The sequence below is a fragment of the Crocodylus siamensis genome, chromosome 1 (assembly GCF_052110815.1).
Source record: "Crocodylus siamensis isolate JL-2025a chromosome 1, ASM5211081v1, whole genome shotgun sequence".
In the NCBI taxonomy this organism is placed as follows: Eukaryota; Metazoa; Chordata; order Crocodylia; family Crocodylidae; genus Crocodylus; species Crocodylus siamensis.
The window spans coordinates 226,760,453-226,778,832 of NC_143395.1; positions in this window are offsets into that span (position 1 = coordinate 226,760,453).

An 18,380-nucleotide genomic window follows, 5' to 3' on the forward strand; every position below is an offset into this window, starting at 1 on the left:
TGCTTCTAGGAAATCAGGGTTATGCTGCCAATTAGGCTCATCATCATCCTTCATCCATGGAATCCCTACGAATCTAAGAAACTGTCCTTAGCAAGCATATGGCTGTTTGAGATGGGTGTTTAACCCCTTCCCTGCCACACTGTAGTGAACAATACAGTCTCATTTCTAGGGTTTCCAAGGGCTCAGTAAACTGAAAAGTGAAGCTGTCAGGGGCACAATGTTCTTGTTGGAAGCTCCATTTCATTTGGGTTTTGTTCTTAGGCAATGCTTGCAATGTGGTACCTGTAACTTTGTATATTTTTCATTGAAGAGCTGAATATTCAGTTTTCAAAAAAGCACCTACAAATCCCAGGAAAGGCTAAACTCCTTTAACAGAAATATTTCTGAAACAAAGAAAACCATAGCTTATTACCTTTCTCAGTCAAAATAGATAACTGATTACTGCCTCTTCACCTCTGTCAGTAGCATAACCAGGGGTGGGAGAGTAGGGTACCAGCTCCAGGGACTGATTGCAAGGGAGAGCAAGAAAAGCAGCCTCCAAGGAGCCTACCTCATCACAAAAGGGGCTCGCATTCAGGGAGTTCATGCCACTGCTGCCGTGGTTCCAGTCTGAGGAAGTAAATGCCTGGCACCCTGCACCTGCCTCTACTCCACAGGCCCCCTTCCAGAGTGGCAACGTTCTTAGTTAAACCTCTGACCTGTGTAAGGGTACTAGAGTTATCCACCAAGCAGTTCATGCCTCTTTTTGACTTAGTGGCATATAGGGAACACAAGAATACAACATGTTCCTTGTCATAGGAACATATGAATTTAGGACTGGCAACGACATCTGCTAGGGACAGACACCCAAAAAGCTGGAGCCTGAATTAATACAACCTTTGTGGGTTAGTATAACCTGGCATGGCTGAATCGGTTTGTAGCAGCACAGACATTCCTTGTGGACTGAGGAACTGTGGGCACATGCCTGCAGTTGCTTAGGCCAGCGTGCCCTCAGCTGCAGAGAAGCTGTGCTGCGGAGGAGTTGGGGTCTGGCCAGTGCAAGCTGAACTGGCCAGAGAGGGTTTAATTCCCCCCACCCTGACCCCTCTGGCAGGGATCCAAGCCGTGTCTGCTGGGTGCTCCCCCATTGCCGCTGTAATGGCAGGCCGGCCTGCCCCCTGAGGCAGAGGGGGCAGGGAGGGGGGTAATTACCCCACTCCACACTGCCCCGGGGGACCACAGCCACATCTGTCTGTCTAGACTGCTGCTGCTGCCGCTGCCGCTGCCACTGCTGCTAGCTCCTTGCTTGGGGCAAGTGGCGGAATAAGTCCTCTCCTGTTCCCTCAGCCAGGGGGAAGGGCACAGGAGGAGGCTTATTCTACCACTTGCCTTGGGCACAGAGCAAGTGGTGGCCAGGGTGGGCAGATCCTGTTGCAGTGCCCCAGGGGCAGAGAGGGGAATAGCCCCACCCTTTGCCCCCCCAGGGGCCCTGCCCATCAGGGTCTGACCCCCCCCAGCCACTGGAATGGTGAAGGGGGAGCAACTATTGCAGAGGCAGCGGCTCCTGTCACAGTTTCCCTGAGCGTGAGCCCCTTCCTGGTGGGGGGCCATGCTGGGGGGCAAGCAAAACTGCTGCAGAGGACTTCAGGGAGCACAGTCTGCTGTAGCTCTGCCCGCCCCTCAGTGGGGCCCCTCTACTGCGAAGGGGCTCATGTTCCCTGCCACTATGGCAGTGGCTGCTTCCTCCATCAAGGGCCCTGCCACAGGTTGGCCTGCCACTGTAGCAGTGAGGAGGGAGCACCTGGTAGACCCAGCTTGAGTCCCTGCCAGTGGGACAGGGAAGGGAGGGAATTAAAGCCCTCTTTGGCCAGAGGGCTGCCCCTGCCTGTTTCTGTTGGGCTGAGGAGCAGAGGGGCAGGGCCAGCCCTGCTCCACTGGAGCAGAGGGATCAGCCCAGAGAGCATGCTGGGATGCTGGGAGGACTCTGGTTTAAGTTAATCTAGGAAGGGGTCTGGCACAGACATTGCATAAACTGCTTTGAGCCAAATCAGTTAAGTCTGATACTACATCCAACCAAGTTAATTTCAAACCAGTTTCGGCCATTTTGAAAGAGTTTTTTTGTGTACTGAATGTCTGTTCTGTTACAGGTTTAAACCAGTTTCTGATCACTTATGTGTATGTCTATCCCTAGCCATCAAGATCAACAAGTTTAAGCCCCCTGCTACCACATGTAACCCCATCAACCCTATCCTTTCATTTTGCCACAGGCTCATAAATTGGATTCAGGTTCTCTTTTGACACTGAAACTTAGCCCACAAGTGTTTTATTATTGTTATTATTATTGTTTACTTTAAATTGGAGGGAAAAAATCCCTTAATTTTTTGAACTACTCAAATGGGAAATAATGACTTAATGGATGATTTTGTCACCTAGACAGTGGAATAGTATCCCAAACTTGCTACCTGGGTCAACCATCATAGGAAGGCATCTCTTTGTTAAGAAGAAATGGAAATATAATGAAAAAGTTAAGAGTATCCAGTAAGATTCCTTTTGTGATTAACTCTTACTGAGTGTTTCAGGGCATACCAAATAAAAGAATGATGCCTATTTCTATGTAGGTCCTTAATTGATAAGGAGATGCTAAACAACTCCGAAGACTATGTAGCACCATTCCTGGATTTTGTGAGGCTGATAAAACTTCTTCCTGATATGCACTGTAAACAACTTCCTGCATGCAGTTGTTTCATTAGCCCTCAACAGCGATCTTCTAAGAGCTTAGCAGAACCTTTTGAAGCCTTGCCCTCTTTGGGCAATAAAGAAGTACATGCCCAATCCTGCAAACACTTATACACTTGATTCTACATATATGATCTGCAATTCAGCAACCTGTTAGTAAAACTTGTGTTTAGTTTAGACACATTGCATTTTATTTCCCTTCTTCAGGGGTATCTGCTACCCAAGCACTGAACTATTATTCTCCTTCTGCTCTGTTCAGGGTTTCTCCTTCAATTGTTTTGCTTTGGACATTTCATTCATTTGTTTTAATTTGTCTGTAAATGGTGTATTGTACTCATGGTAGCACATTTTGGAACACCATACTGAACTGGGGCTGTAGCAGTCCTGTCTGTATTACCCACATATCTGAAGTTACTCAGGTACTTGTAGACCAAGGGCCTAATAAACCGCAGGTTTTCTCTGCTTAATCTGACCAGAAGCGTAGCAAAGTGAGAGGCTGCAATCCTCAGGCTGTTGGGACAATTTAGAGGCAGAGAGGTTTTTTAGAAGAGACAAGCATCTCTCTTCCAAATTGCCATGACTATGAACAAGGGCCAACAATTTTTGCAACTATTTAGTTAGTCTAACAAAAGATATCAGATTTACCCAAAAAACCTTTTCAGACCTAGGTAGAAGCAGCCATGCAGATCCTACCGTGCCAGCATCCTTTGCATTTTTTTGTTGCATTCCATACTTCCCTGAAACCAGCGAAATTCCATTTACAAGCAAAATAAGTTGCTGTCTTTTTCCATTTGCAGAAATACAGCCATTGCCCTGTCCCCAGATAATGTTATAAAAATGAATCATGCTCAGAGGCTTCTCACACACAATGGATTTATTTAAGTGCCAGCATACATCTACTCAGCTCCCAGTCCCCTGAGTTCACTCCCTACTACCAGTTACAATATTAGTCTTAAAGTGACAAGGTTTCTGAGAGTGCTTGTTGCTGAGCTCATTAACTTGTATTGCTGACAAGACCCCCCGCCTTTTTTTTAAAGGTGAGGTAAGTGGTTAGTGTAATTCCCTAACTTGAACTATTTATCCTTTTATGTTCCCAGAGGCTCATTATCCAGAAAGTTAACTTGTAAAGAAGTCATTCCATTCTTTCAATTTGTCCTTATGTCCCTACTCAGACAGAGCAGGCTGTTTTCTGGTCTATGCGCATGTGTCATTGGATCTTCTTTAGGAAGTCTGGTGCTGATTAATCTAAATGCGCATTGATTTGGTTACTTTGTTTTTCTTTTAAATGACTTTCTGCTCTCTATCTCTCTATTCAGGTTTTTACACTGGACAAACCAACCAGGCACCTGAGAGCCAATTAAAAATATTTTGGTGCCTATTTCCTAAATTTAGGATAGATGCCTAAATATGGTAGGCCATGTCTAGACTGCAAACTTATGGTATTGTGTCCAGACATATCATGAGACCTGGGGGCACTGCCTCTTGAATGGGGAGCAGGACTAATTAGCCTGCCTAATAAGCTAGGTAGATTCAGCTACACTGCTTCCAGTCTGTGAGGAGGTCCTCACAGAGCCTTACAGCATGTCTGAGGGTTCTGCTTTTGGGCTCAGGATTTGCAGTCAAGACACGGCCTGAAAATGCTGGATTAAGTACTCTCCACTGAGCCTCCGACTGTCTTATTTGGATGTTCTGACTCCATAACATTGCCCTGCCTTTTTCCTTTTCATGTCTGCATTTGCTTTTTTTAGTTGTGACTGGCAGGACAGATCTGAGTTTGGTCATGGACATTTGAATAAGAGAAACACCGTTCCTCATAGGATTATTCCCACTGTTGAGCACTGTAGATCCTTATCAGATTCCTCTGCTTTCGTTATTTAATTCTTTATCAATCGATTTAGCCTAAGCAGCTTCATTCCTCCAACACCTGAGTCAGTTGAATTTATTGCATATGCCACATCAGAAATAGCATAATTATTGTTTTATTAAAATTGCCTTTAAGTTGGCTCATTTTTACATAATAAACTATCCTACAGAGATCAAAGACATATACATATACATATATGCATACATGCACACACACAAACACACACAGACACACACATATCCTTTTTCTTTTTTTTTGCTCAGTAATTAATGATGAAATCCTGCTCTCACTGAACCCAATGGCAAAAACCCTATGGACAGGATTTTGCCCTGGGTCTGTTGTGAAGCATCAGCTCTTTCTATAGCTTGGCCCAGAATTATTAGGTCTTTGGCATTTTATCTCTGATGGAGTTTACAGCAGTTAGATGCAACAGGCAAGATTAATACCTATGGAAATGAACCAGAGAAATAGATAAGTGGTATATGTACCACTTGAACTTTAGTTAAATTCCATTTTGATAGCTCAAGCAGATTTACAGGGGTTAATTTTACACTAATTAGCCCTGTTGCCTTTTTGGAGCAGAATTGATAAAAATATCAATTGTTATTTAGGGATTTTGAGAAAAGTGGGTTTTTTTTAATTTCCTGAAAAGAGAAATTGTTTTTGATTCCTGAAATCAAAAGCCAATGGGAAGAATATACATGAAAACCAACAATTTTTAACAAAAAAAGGTTACTCTTTTAATAAAAACATGCGGACTGTTTCTAACTCATTTTAGGCAAAACTATTTTTTATTAAAAGAAGACACAGATGGAAAAAATGCAATCAGCTTCAAGGCTTAGCTATTATGAAATGTCTTGAGTTTTGGTTACACAGTATCTGCACTAACTAATTTCCAAATCTTTTTAATAGGTTTCCATTTTCTTACATATATTTTACCACAATTAAGAATTCATTTGTATTTTTGGTATTGTGTCTGGTTGATAATCTGGGTGACTTGACTTTACCTGTCTTTGCTACTTTCTCCATGACCAGATCTCTGGGTTTCTTCTGAATTTCCTGGATTTTGTGTGTTTCAGGGAAGTAGTTTTTCACTGTAGAATGAACCAGATTATAGTCTTCACATTATTTAGGTATTCCTAGATAATATTGGGAGACAAGACTCCTATCTTTCCTTATTCTGAAATGTGATGTTTAACATATGCATCAGTAGTTTTAGGAATATCCTCTCTGATATACAGATAAACAATACCTTTTCCTTTTGTTTTGAAATTTGTTTGGTAGACCATGATCTATCTATCTATCTATCTATCTATCTATTGATGTGTATATATGTATGTGTGTGTGTGTGTGTGTGTGTGTGTGTGTATGTTTTGGCTATTTAAGATCACATATTAACTCAGGTTATCAATACATTTATTGATCATGATCTCTGGAAAGACATCAAGATTCAGGCCTACAACTCAGTCATCCTTCCTGTTTTTCTCTATGGATGTGGGTGAGTTACTGTTGTCATCTCAAAAGCCCGGAGAGGTATCACCAACAATGCCTCTGGAAAATCCTCCACATCAAATGGGAAAATTGCTGCACAAATACCAGCATCCTTTACCAGCATTGAGTTGGTTATCTTCAAGCGCCAACTTCACTGGATGGGACATTGTGTGCAGATACCTGACTCTTAGCTCCCCAAAGTAAGTGCTCTACTTCCAGCTTAGTTGTGGTCTGAGATCTTGTAGTGGCCAGAATGAGTATTACAAGGACATTGATGGCATACCTCAAGAAAACAGATGCTGACATTAAGAACTAGGAGCTGGCTGCTAACTGATTCCAGTGGTGCCACCATCTCAAGCAAGTGGCATACCCATTTTGAGGTAAAGCATCTTGCCCTTGAAGCAGAAAAGAGAGAGCAGAGGAAGGAAAAGGAGAAGATTCCCAGTCTACAGCCTACTCTCCCCTGTAGAAAGATCTGAAACTTCTGTGGACAGACCTGTGGCTGAAGGATTGGAAACTTAAGTCACCAGAAGACCCATCAGTGAGTTGTAGAGACTATCCTCCAGTCGAGGGATTGCCGCCATTGCCAATTTACTTACACAAATTTCTCTTTATATATAATTTATGTGTTCTTAATAGGGGTGCACTGACAGAGATTTTGGGCACCAATACCAAAAGTCAATTTTTAAGGAGGCATATCAGCCAATACTGATCTGATTTCTGATATGCAGCATGGCAACTTGAAGAGATAAGTCCAGCTGGTAAGTCTGTTGTGGTGGAAGGGGAGGGAGGAGGGAAGGGATGTGGGGGGCTGATAAAGGCCCCTGTGGTGAGGGAGGGAGTAGGGCTGGGGCAGGTACTACCCAGCTGGGGTGGGGCAAGGCACAGAACAGAGCTCTAGCTTGTCCAGTGGGTGTGTGTGTGTGTGTGGGGGGGGTGGCTCCTGCCCCTGTGTACACCCCAGGAGGGCATGGGGGGGCATGTGTCCCCTGATCTGCACTGAGTGGGGCAGGGCAGGATGCAGCTGCAGGCTGGGCCTGGGGCTGTGCTTGGGTTAGGCAGTGGTGGTGGCTCTGGGAGGCATGATATGGGGGGCTGTAGCCACCCCAAAAGTCACCATGGCTTCCCCATAACTCCCCCTCCCAGTGCCACTGCTGCCCACCCAGAGCACAGGCCTGGCCCACCCCGAGCACAGGCCCAACCCCCCCACATGACAGGAAGAGCCCAGTACACCCCTAGCCGCAACCCACAGTGGCAACCCACACTGCCCATGCCCCAGGCAGATCTGGGGGCACATACCCCCAGTGCCCTCCTGGGGTGCACACAGTAGCAAGAGCTGCCACCTCCTGGATGAGTCATGGCTCCATGGCACCTGCTCCAGCCTGGCTGGGCATCACCTGCCCCAGCCCCAGCCCCAGCCCCAGCCCCAGCGCCTTTCCCTCCCTCACCGTGGGGGCCTTGATCTTCCTCCCTATGCCCCTTCCCTCTCCCCTCCTCTTCCACCACAACAGACTTACCAGTTGCACGCAGCTCTCCAAGCTTCCAGGCTGTGCTCCTTGCCACCTATGTGCTGCACTGCAGGAGCACGCCTGCATGGGAATTTATTGGCCAAATTATCAGTCACATCAGGCCGATTTCAATACAGCTAATTTTGTTTATATCAGTACCGATCCAATATTGGACTGATGTGTCAGTGCACCTCTAGTTCTTAAATATCCAAAACACACCAGTTAAATTGTTTAGATACATTACAAATATCTTGTCTGATGAAATTTAAAATTTTGCATGCTTTAGGACCAAAATTCTATAGTGGAACAATATTCTTAAGTTAAGGTTCATGTTGTTTTGAGGAAAAGTTTCAGGCCTGCTATGACTAGAAAGCCATATAAATTTAGAGGCTTTATTGAGATCAGTCCGGTTTCAGGAAATTAAATAAAATGTAAAACTCACATTTTAAGGTTTTGCAATTTATTTTGGTGAATGTTTCATACAGTCCCAGAAATGACATTGTGAGGCTTTTGTCAGACCTTTATCATTAACTTTTTCAGGGGAAGTAGTAAAACTATGTATAATAGTGTTTATCTTGTGCCTGAATTATTGTTTTTGAAGTACAATCATATTGGGATTTTAGTTTTAGTGCAAGAGAAGCACTTTGTATAATCAAGTTTGGATCTTTTTAATAGTTCTCAGTATGTCTCATCTCTTTCCACTCCAAGTGCCTTTGAAACCTTTCCAAGTGCTTCTTGTAAGTGCTTTGGAGAAGAACTTTATATGTAACAACTTCAGGTATTATCAAGTAAAAACTTTAGATAATAAAATAAGTTCAAATCCAGGGCTTCTCAAGCTTTGCTAGTTAAGACCCCCGGTTTTCATTAAAACTTTTTATGGAAGACTATAAATATGTAAACTTCTTATGTAGCTTGCTATAAACGAATTTATTTAGTTAGATTTCTTGGATAAAATACCAAATGCTCAGTCACCGAATAGGGCTGAAACCAAATAGGGCTTTTGGGCTGAAACTGAGGAAACAAACTAATAACCTCAGTATTTTTAGCACTGTCCAGCTGAATCAAACAGCCAAATCTAGGATATGGGGCCCTTTCCTACACAAATAGAGCCAAATTATTAATGGAATGCCGAATGTTAATTTTAGTTAACAGGTCAGACTTCAGATTACTCAAACAGTAGAACCCTTGCTTCCCTGTCCTGTAATATAATTTACAGTTATAATAATAGATTCTTTTCCTGGAGACTGGTTTTACAGCAATTCCAAATAATTACACACATCTGGTGATAACTTTAAAAACTACAGTTGTAAAAGTAATGATTCTAAAGATAATAGATCCCCTGTGCTCTTATAGATCAGCTTTTGGGACCACATCTATGATCTCTAAGCTCTTTGAAGGACACAAATTACAATGATTTTGGAAAAAGTGAACAGGAAAGTTATCTGTAACATCTTTATTATTAACATCTGTATTGTGGGGGACCCTGATTTCCCCTAAGATGGAAATGTAGCTTTATAGAGTGTTTGGTTCTACTGTGCCTCTCTTATTAAATTAAGCCCTAATTATAAGAAGTGCCATATTATAGTGATTCTATGTTTCAAGACTTTACACTAGAAATATGGTTTATCATCTCAGATTCATTTTTTGTAGCAACCAGTATACACATATATTTGCATATGTTGTGGTGCTATATATGTGATAAACTGTAGGGCCATGTGATTAATTGCAGACCCATGTGAAAAATACATTTTTCACCATATAGTTCAGCAATTTGTCATGCACTACTGGGTACCTCATAACACTCTGCCCACTAATCCATTTTCCCTGGGTCTACTTCTAACATTTCAAACCTCTTAGTAGTTTCAAACAGCTGTCATTTATCAAGCAATTCTGCCAAAGGTAAGTTTCCTTCTTTCCCCACATAATATATTTCTCCTCTTCTGCAAATCACAGTGACTGGAGGATCACTACTGACAACGGTCAGTCCTGGACCTGTAATAGAAATAAAATCTAATATGTTTCAACCTTGCATACGCAGAAATAAGAATGTTGGGAAGTCTCGTTTTCCCACCACTATGCTTATCATCAGTACACCTCATAGCTGCTTTTGCTCCATTGCCTGATATTTGAGCACTTCATAGTCTTTAAGGTATTTATAAAGTATTTATAAGGCAGGACTAGTGCGCCCATTTTGTTCCCCATCACAGGCATGGGGAAAAAAAGGGATCAGGGCCAGATTCAGACTAGCAAACACGTGCCTAAATGGGACTTAAGCAGAATTTAGATACTTAAGTCACAAAAAAGCAATGTAAAATAATTCTTCTCCTGTAGATCACCAATTTATTTGGCACCTACATTTTGGATTGTAAAGATCCCTAAGTATCTAAACCCAGGTTTCTACACATGTAAAAGTGCCCCAGTCTGAATAGTTAAGCACTTTAACTATTCAGCCCTCTTAAGCTGTGTCATTATTGAGAACAGAGGTGGGATGGTACCTACATATCTGGAAGATTCTGTTCTTTTAGGTGGGCTTTGGTCTATAGCTTTGAGTTCAGTAGAAAAGGAAGCAGCAACAGTCATTGTCATTAAAAAATACAGCTGAAGAAAGAGGTGCTTCCCTCGTTTTCACTATAGACCAATTGTTAGAGCTTTTAACCAAGAAATGGGAGACCTGGGTTTTAGGCCTTCAGCCAGAGGAGATTCAAACCCACTCCTGCCACTTTTCAGCAGATTGCCCAAATCAACAAGCTAGAAGGTAATTAGGGAGCACCTTATTGAACCCCTTCTGGAGAAAGGAATGCAATCTTCGCAGGGTCTGAGGGTCTCACACAAGTAAAAGGGACCATAGGGATAGGACCAAGGGATAGGACACTCCTCTGGGAGAGGGAATCCTCATTTATTGGTCCTGCTATCAGGACTGTTTATAAATCTTAATTTAGACACTCATCAGATAAAAACAAAAAGCACAACCCAGGGTTCTGGGATGTCCTCATCCCTGGACTAGAGCCATGCTTCTGCTTACTGACAGTCTGTCTCTCTGGTCCTACAAATCTGGCATTCAGTTCTGCACACAGTGCATAGTGTCAAGAGAAGGGCATCTCCCCTCTTCCCCACAGAAGTCAGATAGAGATTCAGATTAAGACATCAGAAGTCAGAGACTCACAGAAAGCCCCCATTCCCACAAAGCAGAGGCCGGCCACTCTGGAGTGGTGGAGGAAAGCCGCAGACAAAATGGGGAGCGAGATCACCAAAGCACTGGGGAGATGCTTGCTTTGGATGGCCAGCCCTTCTCCTTAGTTGAGTAGCCAGTGTTCAGGCAGCTTATGGTGCTCAAGGCCCCATCTTACCTAGTGCCCACATGAACAACCTTTAGCAGGACGGTGGTGCCCTCCCTGTATGAGGCATCCAGGGAGTACTTGAGGGAAGACCTGTGCAAGGCAGGTCTGCAGGTAGTGTTGCACTTTACCTCCAACAACTGGAGCAGCTGGGGGTGCCTACCTCTCCCTCACAGGGCACTGATATGATCAGTCAGGGGGTTGGTGAGCTCTCTTTCAAGCCAAGGTGATGGATGAGTTCCACATGGCAACAGAGATCATGGGGGCCATGAACTGCATGGTACAGGGGTGTCTCACTGAGCAGGGTGAGCTCACCCACAGGTTCATGGTCACTGACAATGAGGCCAATATGGTCAAGGCCATTCATGATGTGGTACACAAGTTGCAACTTATAGTCAGGGATGACTTGGAGGGGAGCAGGACTGCTGGTGATGGCGCTGTCACTACCATTCAGGTCATTTCCAAATGCAGGAAGGTGGCAGGCTACTTCTACCACAGCATCAAGGGGGGTAAGATGCTGCAGGAGAAACAGGCAACGCTGAACATCTTGCAGGACAAAATTATGGAGAATGTGGAGACTTGGTGGAACTCCACATACTTGATGCTGGAAAGGCTGGTGGAGGAACAGGATGTCATCCATGCGATGGCTTTGCTTGGGGAGATTGGGATCAGTGGTCCCCTTAACAGAGTTGTGTGGGATACCAACTTCCAGATCTTGTTGGTCCTCAAGCCCTTCCTTGAAACCACCAAGAACCTCAGTGCTAGCTATGCCCTCCTTAGCCAGGTGATCCCTGTAGTGAGGGAACTTTAGAACCAAATGGAGAAGTTCCATGGGAATCAGTGTTCCTGGCTGGGGCAAGCTGCTGTCACCAGATGTGCAGGCACTGGTGAAGCAGCTGAAGGAGGGGATCAGGAGACAGCTGGATCCCTTGTGGTCCAGTACAGTTCACATGCTGGTGGGCTTTTGTGACACATGGGTGAAGGGGACCATGTGCACTGGCAGCACCAAAACCCTCAGTCACTGGATACAGCTTCTTTACTATTCTTTCCATACAGGAACACACCTCCTCAGCCTGATAAAGGGGCTCTTGACCCAAAAGCTTGCTATATTATATTTCTGTAACTATCTAGTTGGTCTACTAAAAGATACCAGATTGACCCAAAGGACTTTGTCTGCCATGCCATGTCCTTAGACCAACACCCCTAGCACTTGACTGGAAGGATGCAGGGCCCTGGGCACATCTAAATCTCAGGGCTGGAGCTGGCAGGGAGACTTCTCTGGCAACTGCTGGAGAAGAAGCTCCTTCAAGAAAGGAAAGAAAGGCTCTGTGACAGTTTGGGTGCCTGAGATGTGCTGGTGCTACTGTGCTGCTTACTAAGTTATTACCTGTTGTCATTTAAAGTGATGGACTGGCCTAAGGCCTTAGGGGAGGAGATGGCCTCATTGGGGCACACTACTGTGCCATGTAGAGGCCCCAGCACCAGTGAGGGTGTGCCTTAACACACACACAGTGTCACTCACGTCACACGTTTTGCTTGTCAACAGCCTGAGGTGTAGTTTTTCAGAAACCCCTGCACCTATCTCCTTGAAACCTGGCAGGCCTCATGTCTTCATCCCTGCTATTCTCATCTAAATCTGCCTTAACACACACACGACATGAGTGTTGCTTTCAAGATTTTGAGGTTCAGTTTCCCAGAAATACCTACACCTATCTCCTTGAAACTTAGCAAGCCTCATGCCCTAAGAAGGGGCTACCATCCCTGTGATTTTTATCTTAATCAGCCCAAAATGACAAAGTTATGTCAGTCATAGTCCATTATAGTCTATGGCTGAATCTCCAAATCTCTCCAAATCGGCACCAAATCTTCCAAGGCCGGTTCAGCTAAATTGATTCAGGACAGCGACTGAATCTTTGAATTGAATCACTGGCCTCCAAATCGAATACTTCCCTATTCACCCAGGCCTATCAGATATATTATAAAAAGCCTGAGTTTTAAAGAACTTCTGCAAGTGTCCTCAGGACTGTTTCTTCTAACTATCCTCTAAAAATCTGGGTGTCTTACCATCATAAAGTTAAGTACACATCTCCAGGGCCTGGTAACATTATAACTAATAATTCTAAAAATAGCCTCAGGATACAGTATGTGTGTCTCAAAGCCAAGAAATACCCAATGGGCAGGATCTTGGAATAAGGAAGCTGGTTTTTTACCAGTCAGAGAAGGTGCCCTGTGCCTGAAAGCAGAAATAGCTCGAGAGAGACCCCTAGTGGTGAGAAGGGGGACTCTCAACTGCCAGTCACCAGGGCAGCACAGGTGCTGGTTGCTAGGCCAACCAAGGGAACCAGCTGACAGGAAGGGGCAGGGCTTGGTCCTTCTTAAGCCCAGACAGGAGGCCAGGAGGGGGGAGCACAGCCAGTGCAGAGGGAAAGGAGAAGATCGACTGCATGAGCATCCCCTGGTTGCTGCCATGAATTGGAGTATTTTCCTGGTAGGGATAGAACATTGTTTTTGACCGGACGGTTTAGTTTTATGTTATAGCCTAGGGGCTTTGTGTTTTTGTGTTTACTGTTTTAACTGGAGGACCGGGTGAGGCTAGTAGGGGTTGGAGGAGGCCTCATAGGAGTTCCATGGTAGCGTGGGGCCCCTGGTGCCAGAGAGGGCACAGCAAGAGGGGGGGCAAGCGAGGAGACCCAGAAGTAAAGGAGAGGGCCAAGGCATAACAGGGCCCAGGTCAAACCACATCAAGTATAATCTGCGAGGCTTGGGCTGGGGTGTAGGGGAGGAAAAGGAGCCACAGATAGCACTCCCTGGCACTGGGTGTATAAAGTGGGCAGCCTCCCACTAATTACATCACTCAATCAATTAAGATCAAGGTGTGGTAGGAGAGTAAGCAGACAGTTAGCCCAAGACAGGAGGGTGGAGCCACCAACAGAAAGGGTCCAGCAGAGATACCCCTGTCACAGGCAGACACTCTGAGAGCGTGACAGTTGCTTTGCAATACTTATATTAAAATTAGCACCTGTGTATTCATCCATTCATATTTGAATTAAAAAATGCTTTTGGTTCAGCAGAGGAGAAAGAGCAGAACTTTGGGCTGGATCCTTGTTCCTTAACACTCAATTTATCCCTGTATGTATTTCTTTTTTCCATAAAAAGGGCCAGATTTTTTTAGCTAAGTCCTAATAATGTCAATAGGAGTTTGGTGCATGAATAACTTTGGGAATCTGATTCCTAAGTTTCATTCAGAAGTTTAAAGTTAATTGAATGTTGTATGCCTTCATCCTGCAATGGTTTAATCTTTTATGTAACTTCATATACCATTCAAGTTACTGAAACAGGTTATGCCCATTAAGTTACATGAGTGCAAAAGCCATTGTAGGATGGAGCCTTAAAGAATAAAGCACATTGGCAGGGTAGGCTAGGGACAGATGTTACACATAAGCCAGTTTAAGTGATCAGAAACTGCTTTAAACCTGTAATAGAACAGACATTTAGTGCGCATAAACCAGTTTCCAAATGGCTGAAACTGGTTTGAGATAAATCTGGTTGAACATAGTATCCGACTTAACTGATTTCGCTCAAACCAGTTTCTGAAATGTTTGTCCCAGACTCCTTCCTGGTCTAAGTTAAACCAGAGCCCCCCAGCATCCCAGCATGCTCTTTGGGCTGGGCAGGGCTCTCTGCTCCACAGTAGGGCTGGCCCCTCCCTTCTGCTCTTTGGCTGCAACTCCAGAGACTGCAAGCTGGTTCCCTCACCACTTCCTGCTAAGCAGGAATTCACTCCTCCCCTCTGCCTTGCAAGCAGACCACATGCTGGCTACAGTCCCTGCTGAATCAACAGGAAGCTGGTAATACCCCTCTGTTTTCTTAATCGGGTGATAAATTCCCTGCTGTGCTAATTGAAGCATCCACTGTGGTCTGGCCACATCCCACTCAGCTCAGTACTGTGGATGGGACAGGAGGGCTGCTCTAGCACCCCTTCCCTCCCCTGCTTCTAGCCTGAGCCACTGCAGGCATGTGACTTCATGTTTGGGATTTCTGTGCAGTTACAAACTGGTTCAGCCTAGCCAGGTTAGACTAACCTGCAAAGATTGAATCAATTCAGGCTTAGGCTTCTTGAATGTCTGTCTCTAGCCTGGCAGGGCACATTGTAACTGATAGCCATTTTGAAAGTAGGTGTTGGCTAGTACGGATTTTCTGTGTTCTAACTGGGCACTATCCTATTCATCCTCCCATTAACTTCTTCCAAGGGAAACAATGGTGGGGATGTTATTTATTTAATTACTGCAGTTTTCTGCTCTGCAGCTTGAAGCACTAGGGATAGTATAGGAGACTGCTGAACTTTCCTGAGTTTTAAAATCAGCACTTATACAACCCAGCAGGCAGCCAGGAGGTGAAATCTACTAATGAGAATTTCCTCTCCTGTAAGTGTCCTTTCTCTGGCAGTCTGCAGTAGCCTTGCCTATCCAGCTTTTGTGGACAGAAAATTCAGGCATGAAAATAAGAAAATGACAAGTTACAAAATGGTAGGGGAAATGGAAGCAGAATCTGCCACCACCTCCCAACTGATGTCAAATGCTGGCTTCTAGTTTCTTGCTTCCAAAATAATTTTTGAAGTAGAAGAAAAAAAGCTGTGAAGACAGAAGTTTTCATAAAACGTTCCCTTGCCTTATTTCCACCCCAGGAGTTCAAAATCTCCTTCAAAATTTGTGCCTCTTCTTTTGATCTTTTAGACTGAAAGCACAACATGAAAAGTACATCTTGCTTTTCACATGTTGGAAGCATAACAGCTTGTACAATCATTTATACCTGCAGCCTCCCCCTCAAAACAATGAAATTCAAACCCACGAAGGCATGTGCAAATCAGGTGCTGAGATCAGGGGTTTTTTTGCTCATACTATTTTATGCAGGCACTGAAATTGTGGAGGCTGCTATGCTTCCACTATACAAAGGGGAAGACGTTCTTTCAGTCTATGTGGTTTTAAACGAGAAAAGAACAAATACAAAATCTCCATGAGAGGCTGAGAGAGCAAATATGACTATTTTTGTGAGGACAGACATCTTGAATCTCTTCTCAGCCCTGCCCCTTTGCAAACACTTCATATTGCTAACTCTTGCAGCTTTGTTGCAGGTACCATAAGGCTCTAGCTCTGTGAGTTATCTCAGCTTTTTTTTATAGAGTGGGTTTCTAGCTTTCCTCAATCATTGAGAAGAAATCAGAGAACATGCAAGACTTCCTTAAAACTGCAAAAGCAGATAGCAAGGAGAAAAATCACATTTAATAAAAAAAACCTCATGATTTCTAAACCCGTTTCTGGATTATAGGGGAGCGCGTCTCACTGTTTTTGAATGCATGGTTTCGGCCCAGTTGAGAAAGGAAGACAGACTTCCTAAATTGAAAGGCATGGGGCACAGAAGATAATCAGTTACATATACCAAATCCAGCAGCCAGCTGAGGGCCCAAAATTTCCAGTACATATTGGTGAAGTGTGAAATTTAGAGTTAACCATCAAAGACTTTGATTAAATATATCTATTGCCATTTCCCATTGCTTCTTGCATTCTCTTTTCTTATGGCCCATTAGCCAGTGATATCTTAAATGAAATATACAATGTTTTGGCACTATGGGTGAAATGGGGACAGAGAGGTAGCCTTAACTCTGAATTTTCTTGCTTTTTCCATTTCAATCTGGCCCTTAACATTCTTTTAAATGTCTTTTTTATATTTATTATATGGGAGGATAAAGGAATTCATTCTGGAGAGCATTAAATGACTGTGAATGAGGTAGGCGTAGAGCCTAGCTGAAGTGGATTCCTTGTTAAAATGAAATTGCTGTACAGGGGATGGAAGAAATAGAAACTGTAGACTGCTGGATTCGTATGTACTTTTGCTGTAATATGCTGATTTCTCTATTCATCAGTTTGCCTGTTGGGGTACAGGCCATTGGAAATGAGATTTTATTGTAGAAATGCAGTGTACTGACCCTGCTGTCAAGACTGGTGGATGGCATCATAAATTAAAGCCTGCATTTGGGGAGTTGGTGCAATGGGCAGTGGTGGGAATAGCCAGAGGCTTGGTGCTTCACCAAGGAAAGAACTGAAAAAATCTGAGTCATGCTCAATCTCTTCACATTTCAAAGGAACATGAAGATCTTCCTAATATTGGATTGCAAGTTGGTCTGGTCTTTTTTAAAAACAGTGAAAAAGACAATAATTAATCCTATAAATAAACATGTTGAGCTGCTTATCTGGCCACTCACAGCTTCCCACGTCCTTTTTTCTGTGAATTTCTTTGGAGTTATGGAGACAGCCTGTCCACCCTTCCCTCATCCCAAGAACAGCAGTGAAAAATGTTTCATAAAACTATAAGCTCATTTAGGTTGGAGGCAGACTGTCTTCCTGGCCTGATGCCCATGAAGGAAACAAACAAGAGACACTGCATGCAATCACCCCTCATAAAACACACACATACACTTTAAAGTTGATAAAAAGTAGACAGGTTTTTTGGCTGTTCTTCTTTATCAGCTCAGAAGTTCTGAAGTAAAATAGACAAGAGCCTTATAATCAACATTTTGATTATGGAACTGTTCACCATTTTTTAATCTTACAATAAGTGCAAAGTATGAAAATAAAAGCAAGTGGGAAAAATTGCTAACCTAAGAGATTTTTCCTTTCCTTGTGGATTTAAGGATGCTTAGCACTTCTCGTTTAGGCAGGCTCAAACTATGAAGGCAGATATGGGGGGAGGGGGTGGTTGGATTTTTTCAGGCATGCCTTGAATACAGAAGCACTCATTTGTGCAGTGCACATCACTTGGAGGTTTTTTTGTCCTAAATTAAAAAAATCCTTCTTTCTTTTCTTTCCCTCCCTTCCATCCAGAATTCCTGAATTGGTGTCACTGTAAAGTGCACATGGTCTGGCAGAGCCTGAGCAGTCACTAGGCCCTGGTCCTTGCTAATAAAGAGTTGGAACATGCAGTGGTTCTGATTATTCTGGATATTTTATAAATTCCATTCAGAAAGCTGAAAAATAACTCAGCTTTTCTTCACCAGCTGCTCTTCTCTTCTTCACAGCTAGATGCTGCTGCTATGAACTCCTTGTACAAAAGCAAACCTTTCATCTATATTGGTTTTTAATTACTGTCTCACACAACAATTTTTAAAGGAAAGGGAAGCTGAAATCAGGAGTAATGCAGATGGAAGATGCTTGACTCCTTTTTTTCCCTTTTTTATACTGAGCGGGTTTTTATCTGTATTATGCTGACCAGCTGCTTTCCTTCCGCTCCCAGTGCCTTGCAGGTGACAGCAGCCTAGAGACTTCATATCTGTTTCTGTTCTGAGGATAATCCTTGATGTGTAATAAGCTACCTGGCATGTTTTCCTTTGCAAAGCAGGCCACAGTAAACCTTCAGCAGAATAGCTGTGGTGGCGGAAACAGGTTAGCATCACCTAAAGTGACCGTGACAGCA